Genomic DNA, 20,299 nt, shown 5'->3' with positions numbered 1-20,299 from the left:
CTCATGGTCCCCTGAATATTCCAAGCCCCCCGGCCTTTCTTGGGACACCTGTGGGAACCCGTTCCCCTCCCCTTCTCCCACTCACCTGCTAGCCCTCTCCTCCTCCAGGGCGCCTGGGCAGAGAGGTAGGAAGCCTTCACGTTCACTGATTTAGAGTCAGACCCTGTTCTCATGGGGCTCAGTGACCTTGGGCAGGGCCTTTTACTTATCCGAACCTCCCCTGGGATAACGACGGCACAGGGTGAGAGCATCTCTGAACCTCTTCTCCCCAGGGCCCAGCCAGTGAGAGTCTCCACTCCCCCATCCTCCTCCATCGCCTCTTTTCCCCCTTCCCCTCTGCCCTTGTTTGTGCTCTCTGCCATCTGGCAAACAGGTCTGTGTTCCCCTTCACCATTCCATGAGATATTGAGGACAGGAGAGGGTGTGGTGTTTTGAGTCAGAAAACAAAGTACGTGCTGGTTTTGTCATTCAGCTGTGTGAGCTGGGGCCCTCCCTTGCCCTCTCTACCCTTAACTTCCTCATCCGCCAGTCACCTCCCAGGCAGGTGGTGTGGTCAGCGACGATAACACAGAGACAGGGCCTGGAACATCTCAGATGCCTGACGAGGGGCAGCTGCCGTCTTTCATTTCCAGGCCTCAGTGTTGCATCTGAAAGTGAGGAACATTTCTTCAGCACTCACCATGCAGTAGGCTTTACCCATGTGATCCAACCCTGGGTGGTTTGTATTTTCATGATCTGCCTTACGTTTGAGGTCATGGAGCCCAGGGTGCTATCTAACTTTGCCCAGAGTCTCCTCAGTTAGGAAGTGGTGGGTTCAATGTCCGGAGCCCAGCCTCAGGCTTCTGGAAGATCCAGCCATCGATCCCCCGGGGAACTATCGTCCTCAGTCTGACCATTGTTGTTCCAGGCAGGGCTCCCACGCACTCTGAGGAGAAGCTGCATGGAGGGCCCCAAGAAGGGCCTGTCAAACTGCTGTACCCTAGGGCCCCCTTTGAACACTCTGCAGAAGCGTCTGTCAGTCCTGCCACGTCAGGCTCCTGACAGGCTCTCCATGAGGCCCTCCCTGTCCTCGAGGATCTCAGGGTCTGGGGGCAGAACCTCCTGGGGTGGCCGAGCAAAGCTGAGCAGCCTCCACCCTGAAAAGCTGTGTGCCTTTGGGTAGGTCTCTGAGCCTCAGTTTCCCCATCTGCAAAAATGGGATAATACTACTAGTGCCCCAGAGAGGGTTGTCTGAGGGGTGAGGGGCTACGTGGGAAGTATGGAGAGTAGCACTTGGTCCACAAGGAGTGCCGGCCCGGTGGCTCATAGAGTAGCAAAAGGCCAGTATGCTCTTCTCTGTACACAGGGCAGAACTGCATGTGTGCTCGAAAGCTAGGCCCCTGCCAACAAGCCGGCCTGGGGGCTTTTTCAACACCTATTAAGTGCCCCATACTTAGCTGTTACAATCCCATCTGATCTTTTCTATAACTCTGAAGTCCTGCCCAAGGTCACACAGTGGGGCGTGAAGGAGCCCAGGCTCATCTCGCTGCCCCCATGTCCCCTGAGAAGAAGGGATTCTCAGGGATGAGCCTTTGCTCCTTAGCTGGACTTGCATGGTGTTGCTAGCCAAACCTCTTTTCTTTCCCTTGTTGGCTTCTTGTCTCTCATGCCCCAGGCCTGGTCTCCAGGGATCCATTGCAGGATCTGCTCTTCTCATTGGAGAGCTTGTCTACTCTCAGGGCTCCCGATAGACCCCTTTTGTTTCAGGTTCCACATTCCTCAGTGCATCTGGTCCATTTCCCCCTCGATGCCACACAACTAAGTGCAATTGAGCAGGGTCCCATTAAGAACTCATCATTGTGCACCAGAACCTTCTCGTCTTTCCTGTCACCATCCATAACCACCCCCATTCATGTTCCCCAGGGTCCCAGCCTCACAGTTTAGCTGACCAACTTGGCTTCCATCTCTTGAGCTCCCCACCACTGCAGCCAATTGTGGTGGGCCCCATCTATTACCCCTGTAAGAGTCAGCCCTTCTCCCTCCCCTGCCACCAGCCCAGTTGGGACCTAGTGTGGCACATCCCATACTCGACTTAGGTCTTATTTAAAGCCACCACCTTCTCCTCTGTTCAGCATTCCAGTGTCTTAGATATCTGATGACAAGAAAGAACCCCCTCAGGGGCCACCTTAACTTTGCCACATTCCTTCTTTAAACACTGCCTTTATTCCTGATTCTTGCAGAAAACAAATTCATTTTTCTCCTATTTATTTGAGAAGCAGCTAATGAAAATGAAAACATATTGTATTAGTTAGGGTTCTCCAGAGAAATAAAAACCAATTTTTTGGTTTTTATTATTTACACACACCAATGGGATGTGTGTGTGCATGTGTGTGTGTGCGTGCGTGTGTGCATGTGTGTGTGTATGTGCTGAGAGAGAGAGAGAGAGCAGGGTGGGAAAGAGGGAGAGAGGGAGGAAGATGAAGAGAAGTTCATTATAAGGAATTGCCTGACAAGGCCAAACTCCGCAGTGTGGGCTGGTAGACTAAAGCAGGAAAACCAGTGGTACAGATGAATTCCAAAGGTGGTCTTCTGTAAAATTCCCTTTTGGTTGGAGGGCAGGCTTCAACTGACTTGATGAGGCTCACCCACATTATAAAGGGCAATCTGTTCTACCCAGAGTTCACTGACTTAAATATTATTCTCATCTAAAAATACCCTCCAAGTTGGCATATAAATTAACCATGACAACTATTATCTGCCCAATGCTCTGCTCTAGGCTAAGGAGACTATCAAAGAAAAAAAAAAAGATTCCTGACATTGCACAGCTCAAAGTTTAGTGAAGATCTGGATTCTGTTACCACTCTCATCCTGGGCTACAGGCTTTTTGCTGGCTCCCTGTCACCCACTGTACTTGTGTTTTCTGAGTTCAGTGATCCTTGTGTTGCTCCCCACACAATCTCCTCTCTCAATCCTGACTCCTGGACACCAGGCTGTCCTGAAGGGGACAACCCTTTGTATCTTCCCAACACTTAACCCACTGCTCCCCTGCTCCTACCACCTGCTCTAGGAATCCTGCCCTCCTCCAGACCAGGAGGGACCATGTGACCCAGGTTGGGCCCATCAGAGACCTGCCCTGAGAGTTTAGAAATGAATACTAAAGTAGGGGGTGGAGAGTCCTTCTCTGTGGTAAAGCTGAAACCTGACAGCTGCCCTGGCTCCTGTCCCATAGATCTGAGGTGACTAGAGAAGCAACAATGAGAAATGAGAACAGAATGTTCTGGTGATATTTCAGTAGCTAATTCTGTTTCTCCTTGAGACCCAGCCTTATCCCCGGCCTTTCCCATATTTTAGTTATATAAGCCAATAGTACACCTTCACCCACCTGTCTCTGTCTTACTCTCACACAGCAGTTCTCAAATGAGGATGACTTTACTTCCCACTCCTGAAAGGGGACATCTGGGCAATGTCTGGAGAGGTTTTTGATTGTCACATTCATGAGATGTTAATGGCATCTAGTGGGCAGAGACCAGAGATGTTGTAAGCATTCTACAACGGACAGGAGAGTCTCCCACAATAATCATCCTGCTCAAAATGTCAGTGACATCAGGAAACCCTGCTGCAACAGATCTCCCAACCAAGACTGTCCCCACTATTCAAACTGCTTCCCATGATCACACTCATGGATTGGATTCCAAGCTCTGCAGTATGTGAGCAAGTGACCTGAGACAAAGCATATCACATAGCCAAGCCTCCATTTCCAAGATTAGAACTGAGACGTCCAGCGTCTTACCCATGTGCCTACTAAGTTCTTGGAATGTGCTCCTTCAAATTGAGACACACCAGATTTCCAGGACCTTGTAAGAAAAAAGAATATAAAATGCTTCATTATAATCAATTTATATATTGATTACATGTTGAAAGGGTAATATTTTATACCTAGTGGTATGGGGTCAATAGAACATAGGATTAAAATTAATTTCACCTGTTTCTTCTTAACGCTTCTTCATGTGGCTACCAGAAACATTAAAATAATCATGTGGCTGAATATAAAATGGCAAGGAGAGACCAGGACCTTTATGAGGCGGAGAAGATGACTGACATGGAGCCAGTCTTCCTAACGCCAGGTGCCTAGTGCTGATGAACCTTCTGGGGATCTTGGAAATCTACTGAAGACCTCCCTTCCATGAAGTCCTCTCTAATCTACGTTCCTGGTGCTTGCATCCCACGGACAACTAGGTCCTATCTTTGGTCTCCTCTCCTTAGCCTCTCATTTTCAGCATTGGACCCAGAGCAACAACAGTTAACAGTGCATGTGATTACAATCGGATAATAATCCCCGGTCTTCATACCCCAACACAGGTAACTCAGGAACATTGCTTTTCCTCGGCCTGAATCTGCGTTGATCCCTTGTCTTTTTGCTGCGTTCTTGGTTACCCCAAAAGGCAGGAAACATAACTGCCCTTCCTTTTCAGCTCCCTACAGTTCCCGGGTGCAATTTTCTGTTCGTGGCTCTCACTTCCCAAACATGTTTTCAGCAGCTCTGCCGTTGTGATAGAAAATTCAGGGGTGATTTGGATGTTGATGCTGCCTGGTTGTCATGGCAATGCCAGCTGCTTGGCCTTCCCAGCAAGGCAAATCGGCCACGGAGCTGGCAAGATGGGATTTGAGCCTCTGACAACAAGACACACGAGGCCCTTCTACCTTCTTCTAACACCAGCCTTCTACCAGACCCTCATCACCACCCCCTGTTTTTCTGGGGGGCCCGAGGGGCCTCCTACAGCTGATCTGGTGATACAATGAGACAAGCTCCGTGGGTGGAAGTGGAGGCCTGTCATTGCTTTGCCAGCCACCCCCAGAATGGGGGGAAGACCTACTCTATGACACGGATGGAGTCATGGGTGAGTTCAGCTCCTGGGCCAGCATTCACGGTACTGACACGGGGCCCCAACCCATTGGCCTCTTTCCCTAGCTGCTGTCACAGGCGATGTCCCGTTTGGAGAAGAGACCCCTTCTGCAGAGAGTGTGATAACATCTCTTCTGCTTTCTGGATGATGGGAGAAAATCATCTTCGACTGACTGGGTGGTAGTCCTGAAAGAGGGAAAGGTCGGTAGCCAGCGCATCTTCGGGGTCTTTGCGTCTGGCTGTGAGCATGCTTAGTGAAGGGCTGCTAATGACCAGTGGGGTAGCCCTTTCCGAGGCACCTGGATCACCCTGCCCGACATTCACCACAACGCCGTGAGGCGGGTATCATCATTATCCCCGTTTTATAGGAGATGGGCTCAGAGAGACCAAGGAAGGCCCCCAGAATGTCACTGCTGGCAGCGCCAGGATTCTCGGTCAGGACACCACCTTCCAGAGCCGCGGCGTTCACACAACCTTGCGGCTCTCTTTCGAACAAATGTGGGGGCTGGCGATTTTTACCCCTCGTGGACAGGAAAGAAAACAGAAGCTGCCTGGAGATCACATGCCCGAGGCCATATGGCTAAGTTGCAAAGCCGGGTGTTTGAAACGCAGTCCGTTGTTTCCAAACTTTGTCCGTCCTGCCGGGTCACAAGAATATGCAGAAGAGCCTCTCAGACACGGGGAGGTGCCGTCCGGCCATGAGGGGCCACTTCTCAAGCAGAAAGGTCCCTCGTGACCCTTTGGACAGGCCCAGAACGTGCTGTGAATTGTCCTGCCGGGCTCAAGGCCCGCGGGCCCCATGATGTGAGCAGAGGCGAGCAGCTGCTGCCACGGGGCCCCGGCTGAGTCAGGAGCAGGTGACGCTGCCGAGAGGCGCTGAGAATGCCGGGCCTGCCGCGGCGGCCGCTTCAGCACTTGCTCACAGAGTTAGTCAGAGCTCCTTGGCCCCCCTGACCTGCAGCCAGGTCCTGACTACTGAAATTCCTCCTTCACAGGCCCGAAATGTTCAGGGAAATAGCACGGACCTCTTGCTAAGAAATCACCTGGACCTTCCGAAGAGAATCACCCGGGACAGATTTTCTGAGGACTGTCAGAAGGAGGTGGCCTCAGACAGCCTTGGTTCAGGGTTGGGGGGTGGGGGTTGTGGTTTGCTTTCCCAGGGATTTATACCAAAGGAAAGCAAGGAAGGAAACAAAGAGGCAAAATATAAGAGTTCCAGACTTGTCAGCCTTCCACTGTCACCTTGTGCTTTCATATCTGAAATGATGCCTCAGGGCCCTACCTAGTACATCGCTTGGGGATGTGCCTGTCCCCTAGCCAGCCCGAGGCCAAGCCTCGTCTCCATTCTTCACTGTCTCCCTCCTGTTCTCAGTCTCCCCCAGCTCCGGAATGGCCCCTCCCCTTCCTTCATTTTGCCCTGGGAAGGAAACAGGCTTTTGGATTCACCCCACCCAAGTCTGTATCCCCATTCTACCATTTTTTGGTGTCTGAACTTCGAGCGGTCTGCTTACTTCTGGAAGCTTTCATTTTCTCCTCAGTAAAACAGAGTGAATTATACCTGTTTCTCTAGGCAGTTGGGAAGATGACATGAGAGCGTAGAGGTAAAAGTCCCAGCTTAGCACCTGGCCCATGGCCAGCATTCGGCACAGTTCTCTCTACCATCTTCCCTTCCCTGACTACAGGGCCAACGCGTGTGGTCTGGAACTAGCTAGACGCTGAGCTGGTGGGCCCACCAGAGCCCTCCTGCAGGCTCCTCTCTACCCCAGGGCCTCTCCTCGTCCTGGCCAGCACACTTCTCATTATGGAGTTGGCCTGTAATTAAGCTGTTGCTCGGCTTTGGAGAACGTGCCTGTCAGCAACCCCGGCTCCCTTGCCTCTGTAGGGCTCCTTTGCTTGTTGACGAGACCTCATCTGTGGGCCCAGGGACATCCTTGGAAAGGAGGCTATGGCATTCCTCCTGAGACCCTTCTGAACACGGGAGCAGTGGACACCAGTCCTGTGTGACATGGGTAGATGTAGAGGGGATCGTGGAGGAGGCGCCTGTCAGGCCAGGACCCAAGGCATCCGTCCTGACAGGGAAGGCAAGGGAAAGCATAGTAGAAAAAAACTCTAAAAGGTTCCCCATTAGGACTCCAGCCTGGAGTCCTGACAGGCTCTGTCCTTGCAGATGCTGGAAGAAATGAGGGTTCCTTGGGGTTCCTTGGCGTGACTCTCCTTATCCTGACATCTCAGCCTCAGCCAGAGGAGTTCAGGGTACAAGAGTCAGGCAGACCAGATCGCAACACGTATTCTGCCTCTGATCAGTTGTGTGACCTTTGGCAAATGACTTCAGTGTTGCAAGTCTCCAATTTTCCATCCATAAAATGGGGGAAATGATACTTCTGCAGTTCATCAGAACAGATGTAAAAATGTGGACGTACAGCACTCTGAACAATAAATCGTAGCTATTACTGTATTTTTGAGCTTGGTTTCATCCTGTTTCCTCCCGAAATAGGCCTTGCACGTGGCTGTTCTTGTAGCCACAAGACTAAGGCCCTGCATGACTTGGCTTAGCAAACTCCTACTGATTTTCCAAGGCCCAACTCAAATGTTACCTCCTCTGTGAAGCCTTCCCTGATTCCAAGCAGTTAGTCACTTTCTCCATTGTACCCCCACAGTGATTTGTTATGCTTTTGATACGATCCCATCACACTGTATGGCAACGGTCATAACCCCCTCCCCGCTCCATCCCGCCCCAGCTATGCCCTGACCCCTTGGCTAGGCTGTGAGCTCACATAATAAAGGGTCCCCATTTGTTCTTCCTGGTAGTCACAGAGTGGGGACTTAGTGACTGTTTAGTCAAGTGAATGAATGACTGCAAGGAACAAAGAAATGATGGATGGATGATTACAGAAAAGAGAACGTTAGACATTAACAAAAGAAAAATACAGAGAGGTCAGAGAAAACCTTGACCTTTTAAAGCACATTTTGGTTTACTTAAGCCCAGGCTGGAGCTCAAGAATAGAAAGAAGCCCACACTGTCTGACAGAGAGACGAGCGAGGGTGGACTTTAGCCAGAGACGTAAGGCCGAATTCGAACGTTCGAGAGCCGTCTGCCCTGGGGACCTGCTGAGTGACACCATGCTAGTCTTAGCCTTTCTTTTCTCTAGCACCAGAGGCCTCATAGGGCCGCCAACCCTGGGACAGAAGAAGCACATGATCTGAAGAATGTCAGAGGCCCCGCTAAGGACGCCATTCCCCAGGCAAACGACAGAGGGTGGGGACCGGGTCGCGGCTGCTGTTCTCCAGGGAAAGCCACGCTCCTTGACCAGTTGAGCAGGGACCGGTGACATGTGCCCAGCCCCACCCAGAACGAGGAGGGCCTTGACTCTCGTCACAGCTGTCTGTGAGCTGGACTGTTTCCAAGAGGCCCCTGGGTAGGGAGCTGACACTGGCTGCTGGAGTGAACTCTGAACTCTTCATTACGAATGTGGGCTGTGTGGGCCTGGGCTGGGCCATGCCTCTGGCCTTGTAGGAGCCCCCACATCCTGGTCAGCGTGGCCCGCCAAGCACCAGCCGCACAACTCCGTTCTTCCCAGCTCTTCAGGCCTTGCTCTTCCTTGTGTCCCTGATTACGTTGTAAATTCATCCACTCAGAGGCCTTCCCTGCCACCCCATCTAAAGGTGCCACCTCCCAGCCGTCTTCAGCCTCTCATTTTACTGTCTACATGGCACGCGTCCCGCCCAAACCGTCTCATCCGCTTCTGTTTATTTGTCTGCCTTTTAGACTTTCAGCTCTGTGAGGCCATAACTGTTTCTCCTGCTCAAGGTATACCCCTTAGGTCTTAGTATAGGGCCTGGTACAGCATGGGGCATAAGGGTTAGGTGAATGAATGAATGAATGAATGGGTGAGTGAAAAAGTGGGCCAAACTCGTTAGGCCTGAATAGGCATAAAGGTTGTAGATCACACACCTCAGGTAAGCTTCCCTCCTCTGGGCTCCACAGGCCCGTGTAGGAACACCCCCCCACCTCCCATCCTAGCATTCAGCACTCTGGATCATAATTGTACCTGAGTCCCCATTTAGACTGTAAGCTATGCGAGTGCAGAAGCTGGGTATGATTGTATTCTCAGTGCCCAGCCCAGGGTCTGTTGTAGAGAAGAAGCTCAGTAAAAGTTAGGAGGACAAATAAGTTGAGTAATGATTGATTAATTCTCGAGTCAACACAAAACAAGCCTCAAAAAAGCCAGTTTTTACAGGATCACTGTGGACTTTATCATCACACCCAAAAGGATGTTGGCTCTCTTTCTTAGGAATCTGGTAAAATGCTTCAGCCACTATTACCAGACTCGTAGTCTTCCTTTAGAGAACCCTGAATCCCTCCTGCTACAAGTTAAAGGTTAACTGCTACCTTTAACTGCTACCAGTTAAAAGTTTTAAGGAACTCAGTGCCAGACCAAGTGCAATATTCAGTGTGAATTCTGTCTGCTCTTCTCTGGTCTTAACCCAGACCAAGCCCCAGGCACGTCCTGTGGTTGTTTCCAGCAACCTTTCTGTCCCACCTCCAGGCATATAGGACAACCAGGAATTCAGCCCCAAAGACAAAGGGACATTTAAGCCAAGGCCTGAAGTGTGAATTGAGGTTATTCAGAATATGTGTCAAAGTAGGCCATTTAATGTTAACAACCCCAAATCTTAGTGACTTAGAGTAATACAAGGCTGTTTGTGGCTCATGTCACAGTCTGCCCAACGTAGGTGGGACTCTGCTTCATGCAGTCATTCAGAGTCTCCAGGTCCTTCTGCCTGGACTTTCTGCTAGGTCTTTGGAGTCTCCTCTTAAAATAGAGAAGCAGGGTTGTGCATGGGAGGTCTTTAATGAGCTGAGTCAGGATATAGCAACATCACCTCACTCTCCATTGGCTTGAAGTCAGTCTTTTGGCCACACCCAACTCTAGGGAATGCTGGGAAATGTGGTCCAGCCTTGTGCTCAGGAAGAAGAGGAACATGGATATTGTATGCAAAAGGGGGGAAGGAGGGTACTACAGACAGAGGGACCATTGTATGCAGAGGTCTGGAAGAAAGCTAGCAAAGCACACTGGGCAGCTGTCACATAGTTAGTCTGACTGTCATGAATGTAGGAGGAGGAAATGGTGACAAGGAAGTGACTGGTTGGTCATCAGGTTCACTCTGGACCTTAAAGGGGGGCCATGGACAGAAGCTAATGCTCAAGATTATAAATCAGCCTTAGATTGGGTCGAATGGCTGAAGTTCCTTCCAACTCGATTGAGTATTTCCATGAGCATATGATTTCACGGGATTTTTAAAATCATGTTTTAATTTTTTATTTGTTGATAGGTAGCACACTCATATGGTTCAAAATCTTTAAAGTGCAAAAGCGTAAATCATAAAATCTTTCTTCCATGTTGTCTGCTAAGCACCCACGTCTCCCTGAAAGCAGCCAATGCTATCAGTTTCTTGGGTATACTTCCAGCAATGTTTTGTATATATGTAAGTAACATGTATATTTTCCCCACAAATTATTGCATGTACTATCAAGTACCTTACTTTTGTCAAACAGATTTTTCATGAAGCATGTAAAGAGTATCTTCACATTTTTCACGACAGCATAGGATTCCATTGTATGGCTATACCACAGAGATAGGTGCTTTCAATTTATAAATAATCTTGCAATAATTTTGTTTGTATACATCATTTCAAAACTGAGTGAGCCTACTGACAACATAAATTCATATGAATGAAACTGCTAGATCAAAAGGTCACACTATTTTAACAAGACCAGACATGAGCCTCCAGGCTACCCCACCTGTCCTGTCTGAGCTCTTCCCTACTCCTGCCCAATGATGAGACCTGGATGACACTCCTGTGATTGGCTGTGCCCAGACATGTGGCCCTGGCATAGCTCAATAGGTAGGAACCACCTACCTATTCCTCAGAGGATGGCAGCGCCCAGAGTACTCTCCTTGGACTCTTAGCCAGACACCTCTCAGGAGGGGTTATCCTGTGGTCCCACCTCAAGGACACCTGTCTTCATGGCCTCTCTTTGCCCATCAGCCCAGTCTCTCTCTTACCCCCACCTCCAGCCCAGTGACTTCATCCCTGACCCCCAGAACAGAGGCAAACTCCACAGTAGGCCAAGGAAGTTGTGGTAGCCAGACAATGCCCTCTCCAAAGATGTCTATCTCCTAGTACGTGAAACTTGTGATTATGTTGCTTTACGTGACAAACGGGACTTTATGGATGTGATGGAGTTAGGCATCTTGAGGTGAGAAGGTCATCCTACATTTTCCACGTGGGCCCAAGTAACTACAAGAGTCCTTAAAAGGTGGAAGGAGGAGGCAGAAAGTGAGAGAGAGAGATCGGTAGATGCTATGCTGCTGGCTTTGGAGATGGAGAAAGGCACCATGAGCCAAGGGATAGAGGTGACTTCCAGAAACTAGAAAAGGTGAGGGAACACACTCCCTGAAGTGTCCAGAAGGAACACAACCTTGATTTTAGCCCAGTGAGACCCAGTTTGAACTTCTGACCTCCAGGACTATAGGATAATACATTTGGGTTGATTTAAGCCAGAATGTCCATGGTAATTTGTTACAGCCGCCATTGGACGCTAACACAGCAGTTCTTGACCTTCCTACGCAGTAGCCCAGTACTGCCTCTCCCTGAGTCTCCAGCCTCCTCCATGCTCTCAGAAGACCAGGCTTTAAGTCCCAAGGGGTGCTCCTGGGTACCCACATCATTTCTTTGAGCCTTGGTTCTGTCCTCTTCAAAATGCAGCTCATTATCTAACTGGCCTCCCTGGCTGGCTGTGAGGGTTCAATGAAATGACGCTTGTGACGTTTCTTAGCAACCGCGCCTGGCACAAAATTGGTGCTTGAGGATATTTTTAGTTGTTGAAGATAATTCTGAATCTTTCACTTGTGCTGCTAGAATCCCCTCATGCTCAGGTCCTAGCAAGGGCCCTAGCTTTCCCTGAGGGGACAGCCCTTCCTGGCAGTGCTCTAGACCAGAAAGACCCTCAGGGGCCCCACTCTGTCCTTCCCACAAGCCCTGGGGAGCAAACAAGGGCCTGAGCACTGTGCTCACTGCCAGAAGGAAATTCGGCCTGGGTTTGCCTCCTTTCACCGCCACTTCCCAGCTGTGTGAGGTTGGGGGAGCTACTTCATCACACAGAGGCTCAATTTCCTTATTTGTGGAATTCTCACAATGAGGCCAGGCCCAGGGTGTTGGTGTGACGGTTAGGTGTGCTTGTGTCTGAGAGCGGAGTTGATGTTCAACAGCTTATCTCCCAAACTGAGGCTGGGCTTCCTTTCCAAAGCAGGTTCAGTAGACCCTGGAGCCCAGACAATAGGGGAGGCCTCTTTAAGAAAGAGCGTCCATGTTGGAATTCATAAGCACTTGGATCCATGTTGATATATAAAAGTCAGGTGCTGGGGTGCCTGGATGGCTCAGTCATTAAGCGTCTGCCTTTGGCTCAGGTCATGATCCCAGGGTCCCTGCTTCTCCCTTGCCTGTTGCCTGCTGCTCTCCCTGCTGTGCTTTCTCTCTCCCTCTCTGTCAAATAAATAAAATCTTTTTAAAAAGTGAAAGTTAATTGCTTCTTACATACTAAAAATAAACATGGCATTTGAAGTTAAAAAGAAAAAACAAAACAATACCATTTACACTAGCACCCCTCCAGATGAAATACTTTGGTATAAATCTAACAAAATATGTGTAAGATTTACATGGGGAAAACTACAAAACTGTGATGATTGAAATCAAAGAATTAAATATACGTCGATGAGTAGGAAGACTTGATATTGTCAGAATGTTAGTTCTATAGATCCAGTGCAACCCCAATCAAAATCCCAGAAAATTGTCTTGTGAGTATTGACAAAATGATTTTAAAGCTTATATGAAGAGGCCAAAGACCCAGAATAACCAACATAATATTGAAGGTGAAAAAAAAGTTGGAGGATTGACACTACCTGACCTCAAGACTTACTTGAAAGCTAAAAAGAGCTACAGTCATCAAGACAGTGTTGTGTTGGCAAAAGAACAGACAAATAGATCAATGAAACAGAATAGAAAGGCCAGAAATAGACCCCCATAAATAGAGTCAACTGATCTTTGACAAAAGACCAAAGACAATACAGTGAAGAAAAGATAGTTTTCCCAAAAAATGGTGCTAAGAACTGGGCATCACATGCAAAAAAAAAAAAAAAAAAAAAAAGAAAAAGAAAAATTAGACACAGACTTTATACCTTTCACAAAATTTAACTCAATATGAATCACAGACCTAAATATAAAACTCAAAGCTATAAAACTCATAGAAGACAACAGAGGAGAAAATCTGCATGACTTGGGTATTGTGATGCCTTTTCAGATACAGCCCCCAAAACAGGACCATGCAAGAAATAATTGCTAAGCTGGACTTCATGAAAATTAAAAACTTCTGCAAAAGTCAGTATCAAGAGAATGAGAAAACCAGTCACAGGGAGAAATATTTGCAAAAGGCATATCTGATAAAAGATGGTTCTTTGAAATATACAAAGAACTATTAAAATTCAACAATAAGGAAACAAACTGCCCAGTTAAACAGTGGGCCAAAGACTTTGACAGACACACACCAAAGAAAATATACATATTGCAAATAAGCACTTGAAAAGATACTCCAACATCATATGTCATCAGGGAAATGCGAATTAAAACAAAAATGAGGTGCTCCTAAGGGGCTCAGTTGGTTAAGTGTCTGTCTCTTCATTTTGGCTCAGTTCATGATCTCAGGGTTGTGAGACCGAGCCCCGAGTCATGGCTCTGCGCTGGGCGTGCAACCTGCTTAAGATTCTCTCTCTCCCCCTGCCTCTCCACCCCTCTAAAACAAAAAACAAAAAAACAATGAGATATCACTATGCATCTATTATAATGGCCAAAATCTGGAACACTGACATCACCAAATGCTGACAAGGATGTAGAGAGCAGCAGAAATGCCCATTCAGTGCTGGTGGGAATGCAAGCTCATTCTGCCACTCTGTTCAACAGTTTGATGGTTTCTTAGGGAATTTAGGTAAATTGGAAGGGGAGGTGAACCATGAGAGACTATGGAATCTGAAAAACAGTCTGAGGGGTTTGAAGTGGCGGGGGGGGGTGGAAGGTTGGGGTACCAGGTGGTGGGTATTATAGAGGGCACGGCTTGCATGGAGCACTGGGTGTGGTGAAAAAATAATGAATACTGTTTTTCTGAAAATAAATAAATTGGGGAAAAAAAAAACTAAACATATTCTTACTGTAGGATCCAACAGTCAAGCTCCTTGATATTTACGCAGAAGAACTGAAAACTGACATCTACACAAAAACCTACACAAAGATGTTTACTGGAGCTTTATTCAAAACTTTATTCAAAACTTGGAAGCAACCCAGATGTCCTTCAATCGGTGAATGAATTGCATAAAATGTAGCATACACTCAGACAATGGAGTATGATTCAGCCCGAAAAAGAAATGAGCTATCAAGCCATGCGAAGACATGGAGGGACTTAACTGCGTACACCTAAGTAAAGGAAACCAGTCTGAAAAGGCTACATACTAGATGATTCTCTGCTCTTAACTTCTTCTCCTCCATGGTGCGTGTGCCAACCAGCTTCCCGAAAAGTCCCTCGCACCCAGCCTGGGTAACTGTCCAGGGCAGTAACCACTCGGCCTTCAGCAGTCTCCAACCTCCTTGCTAAGGGAGCAAGACAGATGGCACAAATGCCACATCTCTCTCAGATGAGATCAGCTCCTTAGGATGGAGGGAACAGTTAATCTCCTCCTTGCTCTGACGGGAGGTTTGTCAGATTTAGCAAATTAAAAAATGGGACACCAAATTAAATTTGAATTTCAGATAAACAACATATAATTGCTTAGTGTAGGATGGCACATTTTGCATGGGACATTTGCTTGGGAGTCCTGTATTCTCTCTGGCCGCCCTCTCTGGCAGGGACTCGGCAAAGTCAGGTTCAGTGCCACAGGAAACGAAATTGATTTTAGCAGTGGAGCTCCCGACTCTTCTTTCTGAGGCAAGGATGTAGCTATCCACACTCAGGGCGTGTTTTTCAGAAGTGTTCCTGATCTGAGAAGTCGCTAGAGAGTACCTTGTGATCGAAGGGATATGGGGCAGCTGGCCCCCAAGCAGGTTGGTGGCTCCGAGTCAGACCACCCGGTGTACGAATATTAGATCTCAAGTTGTGAGACTCTTACCTCTCCTCTCTGACCCTCTTTTTCCACCTGTAAAATGACAGTTTCAATGTCCTTGGGTGTGTGAGCATGCAATATGAACACATAGGTTGTAAAATGTATGTCTAGAAGTCAGTGGTGACTTGCCCCAAGTTAGGTTTTTATTGTCAGCCATTTAAAATAAAAAAGACATTTTCCCAAACGATTGGACCTGCTCTGCTGAAAGTGGCAGCCAGAGGGATCTCAGGTGCATGTATGTGCTGACCAGCTGGGCACCCCTTGTGTGGAACCCTCTGTTCTGCGTTGAACGTGCCTGGCATCTTTGCTCCTGAAGTAGGTGCTGGCAGGTGGCCCGCCGAGCTGTTTTTCCAGGGAGCTCCTCTGGAGCCCCACCCTCTCCTGACTTGCAACAGCTGCAGGTCCGGTGGCCCCAGAGCATAAGCTGCTGGCGCCCATCTCTGCCCTCCCAGGCTTACCAGCCCTGCCCTCACCCACACCAGGCGCGTCCCTGAGGCTGCGTCCACCTGCCGCTGTGCAGTGACCACAGCGTCCTGAGGCGCGGATGGCCCGACATGTGGTACGGTATGTCTTTAGGGAGCCCAGCGGCCACCCACTTGGGTCAGCACACCCATTTCTGTGGATGTGGAAACTGAAACGCAGGGAGAGAATGGCTACTTTGGGCTGGCATCGTCTCCCAGTCGAGAGCAGACAGGTGTCGTTGCGTTACCCCATTCAAGCCTTACTGAGGTACGACAGTATGAAAACTAAGGCTCCTTCCTCACGTCCCAGAGCCCTTCTCTCACTCCACAGCAGGCTTTTCTCAGCCTCGACTCTATGGCCATTTGGGACTAGATGGTTCTTTGCTGGGGAATGGAGGGGCTGTCTTGTGCATTGTAGGATGTCAGCCACCACCCTTGGCCTCTGCCCCTAGATGTGGATGCCACCCCCCCACCTTATTTCCCAGTTGTGGCAATCAGAAATGTCTCCAGGTTTTGTCAGGTGTCCCTGGGAAAATCACCTCTGCCAATAACCACCACTCTAATCACTGTTAATAGTTTCTTGTAAACATTTTCAGACTATTTCTAAACACATGCGTATGCCCAATTTTTTTTTTTAAACAAAGATGGAAGAAAGTAGACAACTCTTCTACCACTTGCTTTTTTTTACTTAATATACTGTGGCCATCTTTAGGTACACACACAAACTTGCATTTCGCCTTCCAGCAGCTGCGTGCTATTTCTTTGTGGGTCCTGCCCCAATTGATAGGACCAGTTCCCCGACAGTGGGCTTTTGAGTTCTTTCCAGTGTTTTGCTGTTGGAAGTGATGCTTCAATCAGTATCCTCTCACATAAATCTTGATAGATTCATGGGATAAACTCCTGAAAGTGGAATTGCTGAGCCAGAGGTAAGGGCATTTGAAATTTGATCTGCCACATTATTATCCAAATATACCCCTCTGCCCCTGATATCTTGATTTAAAGTACCAAATATTGTGTGAGCACTTACAGTATTTCATGTAGCATGCTAAGCAATTTACAGGCAGTAGTTTATATACTTCCATATATTTCTATTTGGTAAATGCTGTTACTATTTCCATTTCGCAGATTAAAGAACGATTAGAGATTTAAAATATTCTCTTAGTCTTGCATACGACAGCACTGGAACCCCAGCCCAGAGCCGTCTCACACTAAAAACCTGTTCTCTTAATTTTCGTAATGAGCTTGTGAGATGGACCCAGTTATTCCCATTTTCTAACAAGACTGCTGAGACCCAGAGTCATTAAAGTCGCAGAATCCAAAGGGCCACAGAATCCAGTCACAAATTTGAGCTTGACTCCAGAATCTGAGCTCTTCCATTGAGGCTCCAGGGCTAACTTTTCCAGGAAGCTCTCTGGGATTACCCTGTATTCTTATCAGCTGAACCTCTGATGGTAGCACCTTGGGAGCCCTGGAAATCTGCAGTAGGCACCTTACCCCAAAGTGAGGGGGTGTGTGGGTACATGGGGCCTCGCTGGTACTGGTGTCAGGCAGACCTACATGAGGATCCCCCCGTGCCCTCTCCCCACTGAGAGTGAACCTAGGCAAGAGACCTCCCCACTTGGGGCCTTACTTATTCATCATGGTGACTCTTGTTATTGCTGTCATTAACACCTGGGTGGCTCAGCTGGTTAGGCATTTGCCTTTGGCTCAGGCCATGATCCCAGGGTCCTGGGGTTGAGCCCTTCATTGTGCTCCCTGCTCCGTGGGAAGTCTGCTTCTCCCTCTCCCACTCCCTCTGCTTGTGTTCCCTCTCTCGCTGTGTCTCTCTCTGTCAGAAAAATAAACAAAATCTTCAAAGACAAAAGTACTTATGATAACAGCAGTTACCATTTACAGCATACTTTATCTGTAACACATTTTGCAGTGACATTGTCTTCGTTTGGGTCCCCGAGAAGCATACGCTGAGATAAAGAGATGGGGCAAATATTTGTTTGAGAGCAGGCCCCAGGAGGCAGGCTTGCTGAGGGAGTGGGGAAGTGACACAGGGAAGGGAGGGAAACCACCAGATGGTGTATGATGAGCAGGCTCCTGCCGTGGGCAGCCGGGCTCCGGCCCACTGGGGACCTCTGGGAAATCACATGCCTCACATTCTTGAGTGTCACACGGAGGGAACCCACCACTCCTGGTCCTCCCGGTGTTGGAAGCTGCCCTTGCTTTATTGGCCACAAGGTGTTCCTGCCGCCTTAGGTGGGCAGGGGACCTGTCTGCAGGGGATCAATGGCACCACGAGCCTGCAGGTGGTTGGCAGGAGCTTTAGAACAAACACTTAATTACCACTGACCTTGTGTTTCTTCCTGCTAGCTCTGTAACCCTTCCTGTGGATCTCTGCCTTGTTACCTCATCTAGGCTTTTTATATCCCCGTGCTGGGTATGGAGAGAGCCTCCATAAGTTGAGGCTGACCATTGATTCCTTCAGTCATCAGCAAAGATGTACTGGGCACCTACTATATGCTAGGTGTATGTATTGGTTGCTTTTTTTTTTTTTTTTTTTTAATTAATAGACCATTTCTTGAGTAGTTTTAGGTTTACAGAAAAATGAGTAAAAGTGTCAGAGAGTTCCCATATACCCCCAATTCCTGCCTCCTGCCCTTTCTCCTATTATAGGGAGGCGCATAGGCTACAACTGAGGAGCTAACGTTAATATATTATTAGCTAAACTTCATAGTTTATCCACGTTTTTTGTGTTGTACAGTTTATGTATTTGAACAAATGTCTAATGACATATATCCACCATTAGAGTGTCACACATAGTTCCACCGCCCTAAAAATGCCTCCTGTTCCACCTGTTCCTCTCCCTCCCCTCCCCCATCTCCTGGCCTAAGTGCTGGCGATGCAGCTGGGACAAACTAAAGCTTCTGTCTTCGTGGACCTGACATTCTAGTGGGAGAGATAGACAGTAAACAGGCAAATAACACATAAGTTCAGGAGATAAGAGCGTATTTGGGAGGGAAGTGGGGCCTCTTCTTTAGCCAGCATGGTCAGAAGAGGCCTCTTTGAGGAGAGGACACTGGATCAGGCCCTGCCTGTCTGTGAATGGCCACAGATACTGCTGGGAGCCCTGAGCCCAGAGACCTCTGTCCTGAGAGGCAGACCAGAGTGTGAAGCCCAGAAAGACACCCTGACCCCTCCCAGCCAGGAGAAGGGTTATGGCTGAATAATATTCCCCCTAAATTCAAATATGGAAGTCCTAACCCCTAGTACCTCAAGATGGGACGGTATTTAGAGAAAGAGGTAGTTCAGTTAAAATGAGGTCCTATTGGGTGGTCCTAATCCAGTATGACTGACATCCTTACAGAGAGAGGAAATAAGCACACAGACGCGCACAGTGGGGAGATGGCCATCCACCCGGCAAGGAGAGGCCTCAGAGGAAACCAGTCCCGCCAACACCTTGGTCTTGGACTTCTAGTCTCCAGAACTGTCAGGAGCTAAGTGTCTGTTGTTCAGTCCGCCCAGTCTGTGGTACTCGGTTGTGATAGCCCTGGCAACAAACGAAGGAGGTGAGAAACCCACCCTTCACTCCCTGGCTCTCCCATCCCACTCAGAACTCAAGAGGCGTTAGTGAGGGCAGTCTGCTGTGACCCAGACAACTTGGGTACAAAAGTCTGCATTGCCATGGCCTTATCCTTCTGGGGGTAGAGGACCTGTCGTCTCTGTTCTGATCAATCAGTTGCTGCTGGTTGTGGTGGCCACTTACCAAGGACCCACCAGGCACCAGGCATGCCCAGAACAGCCCTGAGATTAAGAGCACAGAAATCTGACAGGAGTCCGACAGACAGACAGGGACCAAGGCCCCCCTCTTCCTTCCATTTCCTTCCTTCCTTCCAGCTGTGCGACCTTGAGGGGGTGATTTCACCTCCACAGGCTTCAGTTTCCATATGTGTCAAATGAAGGGAAGTGATGGCTTTCATCTCCTGTGGCTGTTGGGGCCAAATGAGCGAATGGGAAGTGCTCGGCGCGATGCCTGCCACAGAGACGAGGTTGGCCGCTCTTCTGTTCCACGTAGCAGTCATCCTTCCGTAAGCCTGGGATGGAGGAAGGATTCTCACTTCATGGCAAGGAAGCTTACCTGAGGGAACCTAATGCTGATCAGCTTGTCCATCCACAACCTTGAAGACAGAGCCAAGCAGGAGCCAAAAATCCTCCCGTGGAACCACCGGTATAGTCGGCCGTGGCACTCATGTCACTGGGGTCAAGGCTGTGGACACTGGCCTTGTACATAAGCCTTAAACATCCTAATCCTACTGCCTCTCCACCACTAGCCCCTCGAGGCAGCAGTATTGGCCCTGGAAAAGCTCAAGCACAGACTTTCTGTGGCATTTCCAGCTTTTTTTCTACTTCCATTTTTAACTCACCTTGGTCCACTCCTCTGGAAAATTTAGAGATTCAGTGATTTTTCAAGGCTCCCAGCAGCAGAACCGTCCTGGGCTTCTGCCTCAAAATGCCATGTTATCCCATGGTGACAGTCACACTTGACAAAAGCTGGTATATTGATCATGCATCTCCTGTGTTGGGTATTTTTCAAATGTCGCCTCCTTTTACAGCAGACAAAGGGCCTTTTTGGTGGGTAATATTGTTCCTATTTTACGGATGAGAAGACTGAGGTCCAGGGATGTGCCATGACATGTTCAGGGTCTCTGAACTCAGGTCTGTGTGTGTTCAACACCTGTACCTCCGGCACCCCTCCTTTG

The sequence above is a fragment of the Neovison vison genome, chromosome 1 (genome assembly GCF_020171115.1).
Source record: "Neovison vison isolate M4711 chromosome 1, ASM_NN_V1, whole genome shotgun sequence".
Lineage (NCBI taxonomy): Eukaryota > Metazoa > Chordata > Mammalia > Carnivora > Mustelidae > Neogale > Neogale vison.
This window is presented reverse-complemented; position numbering follows the sequence as displayed.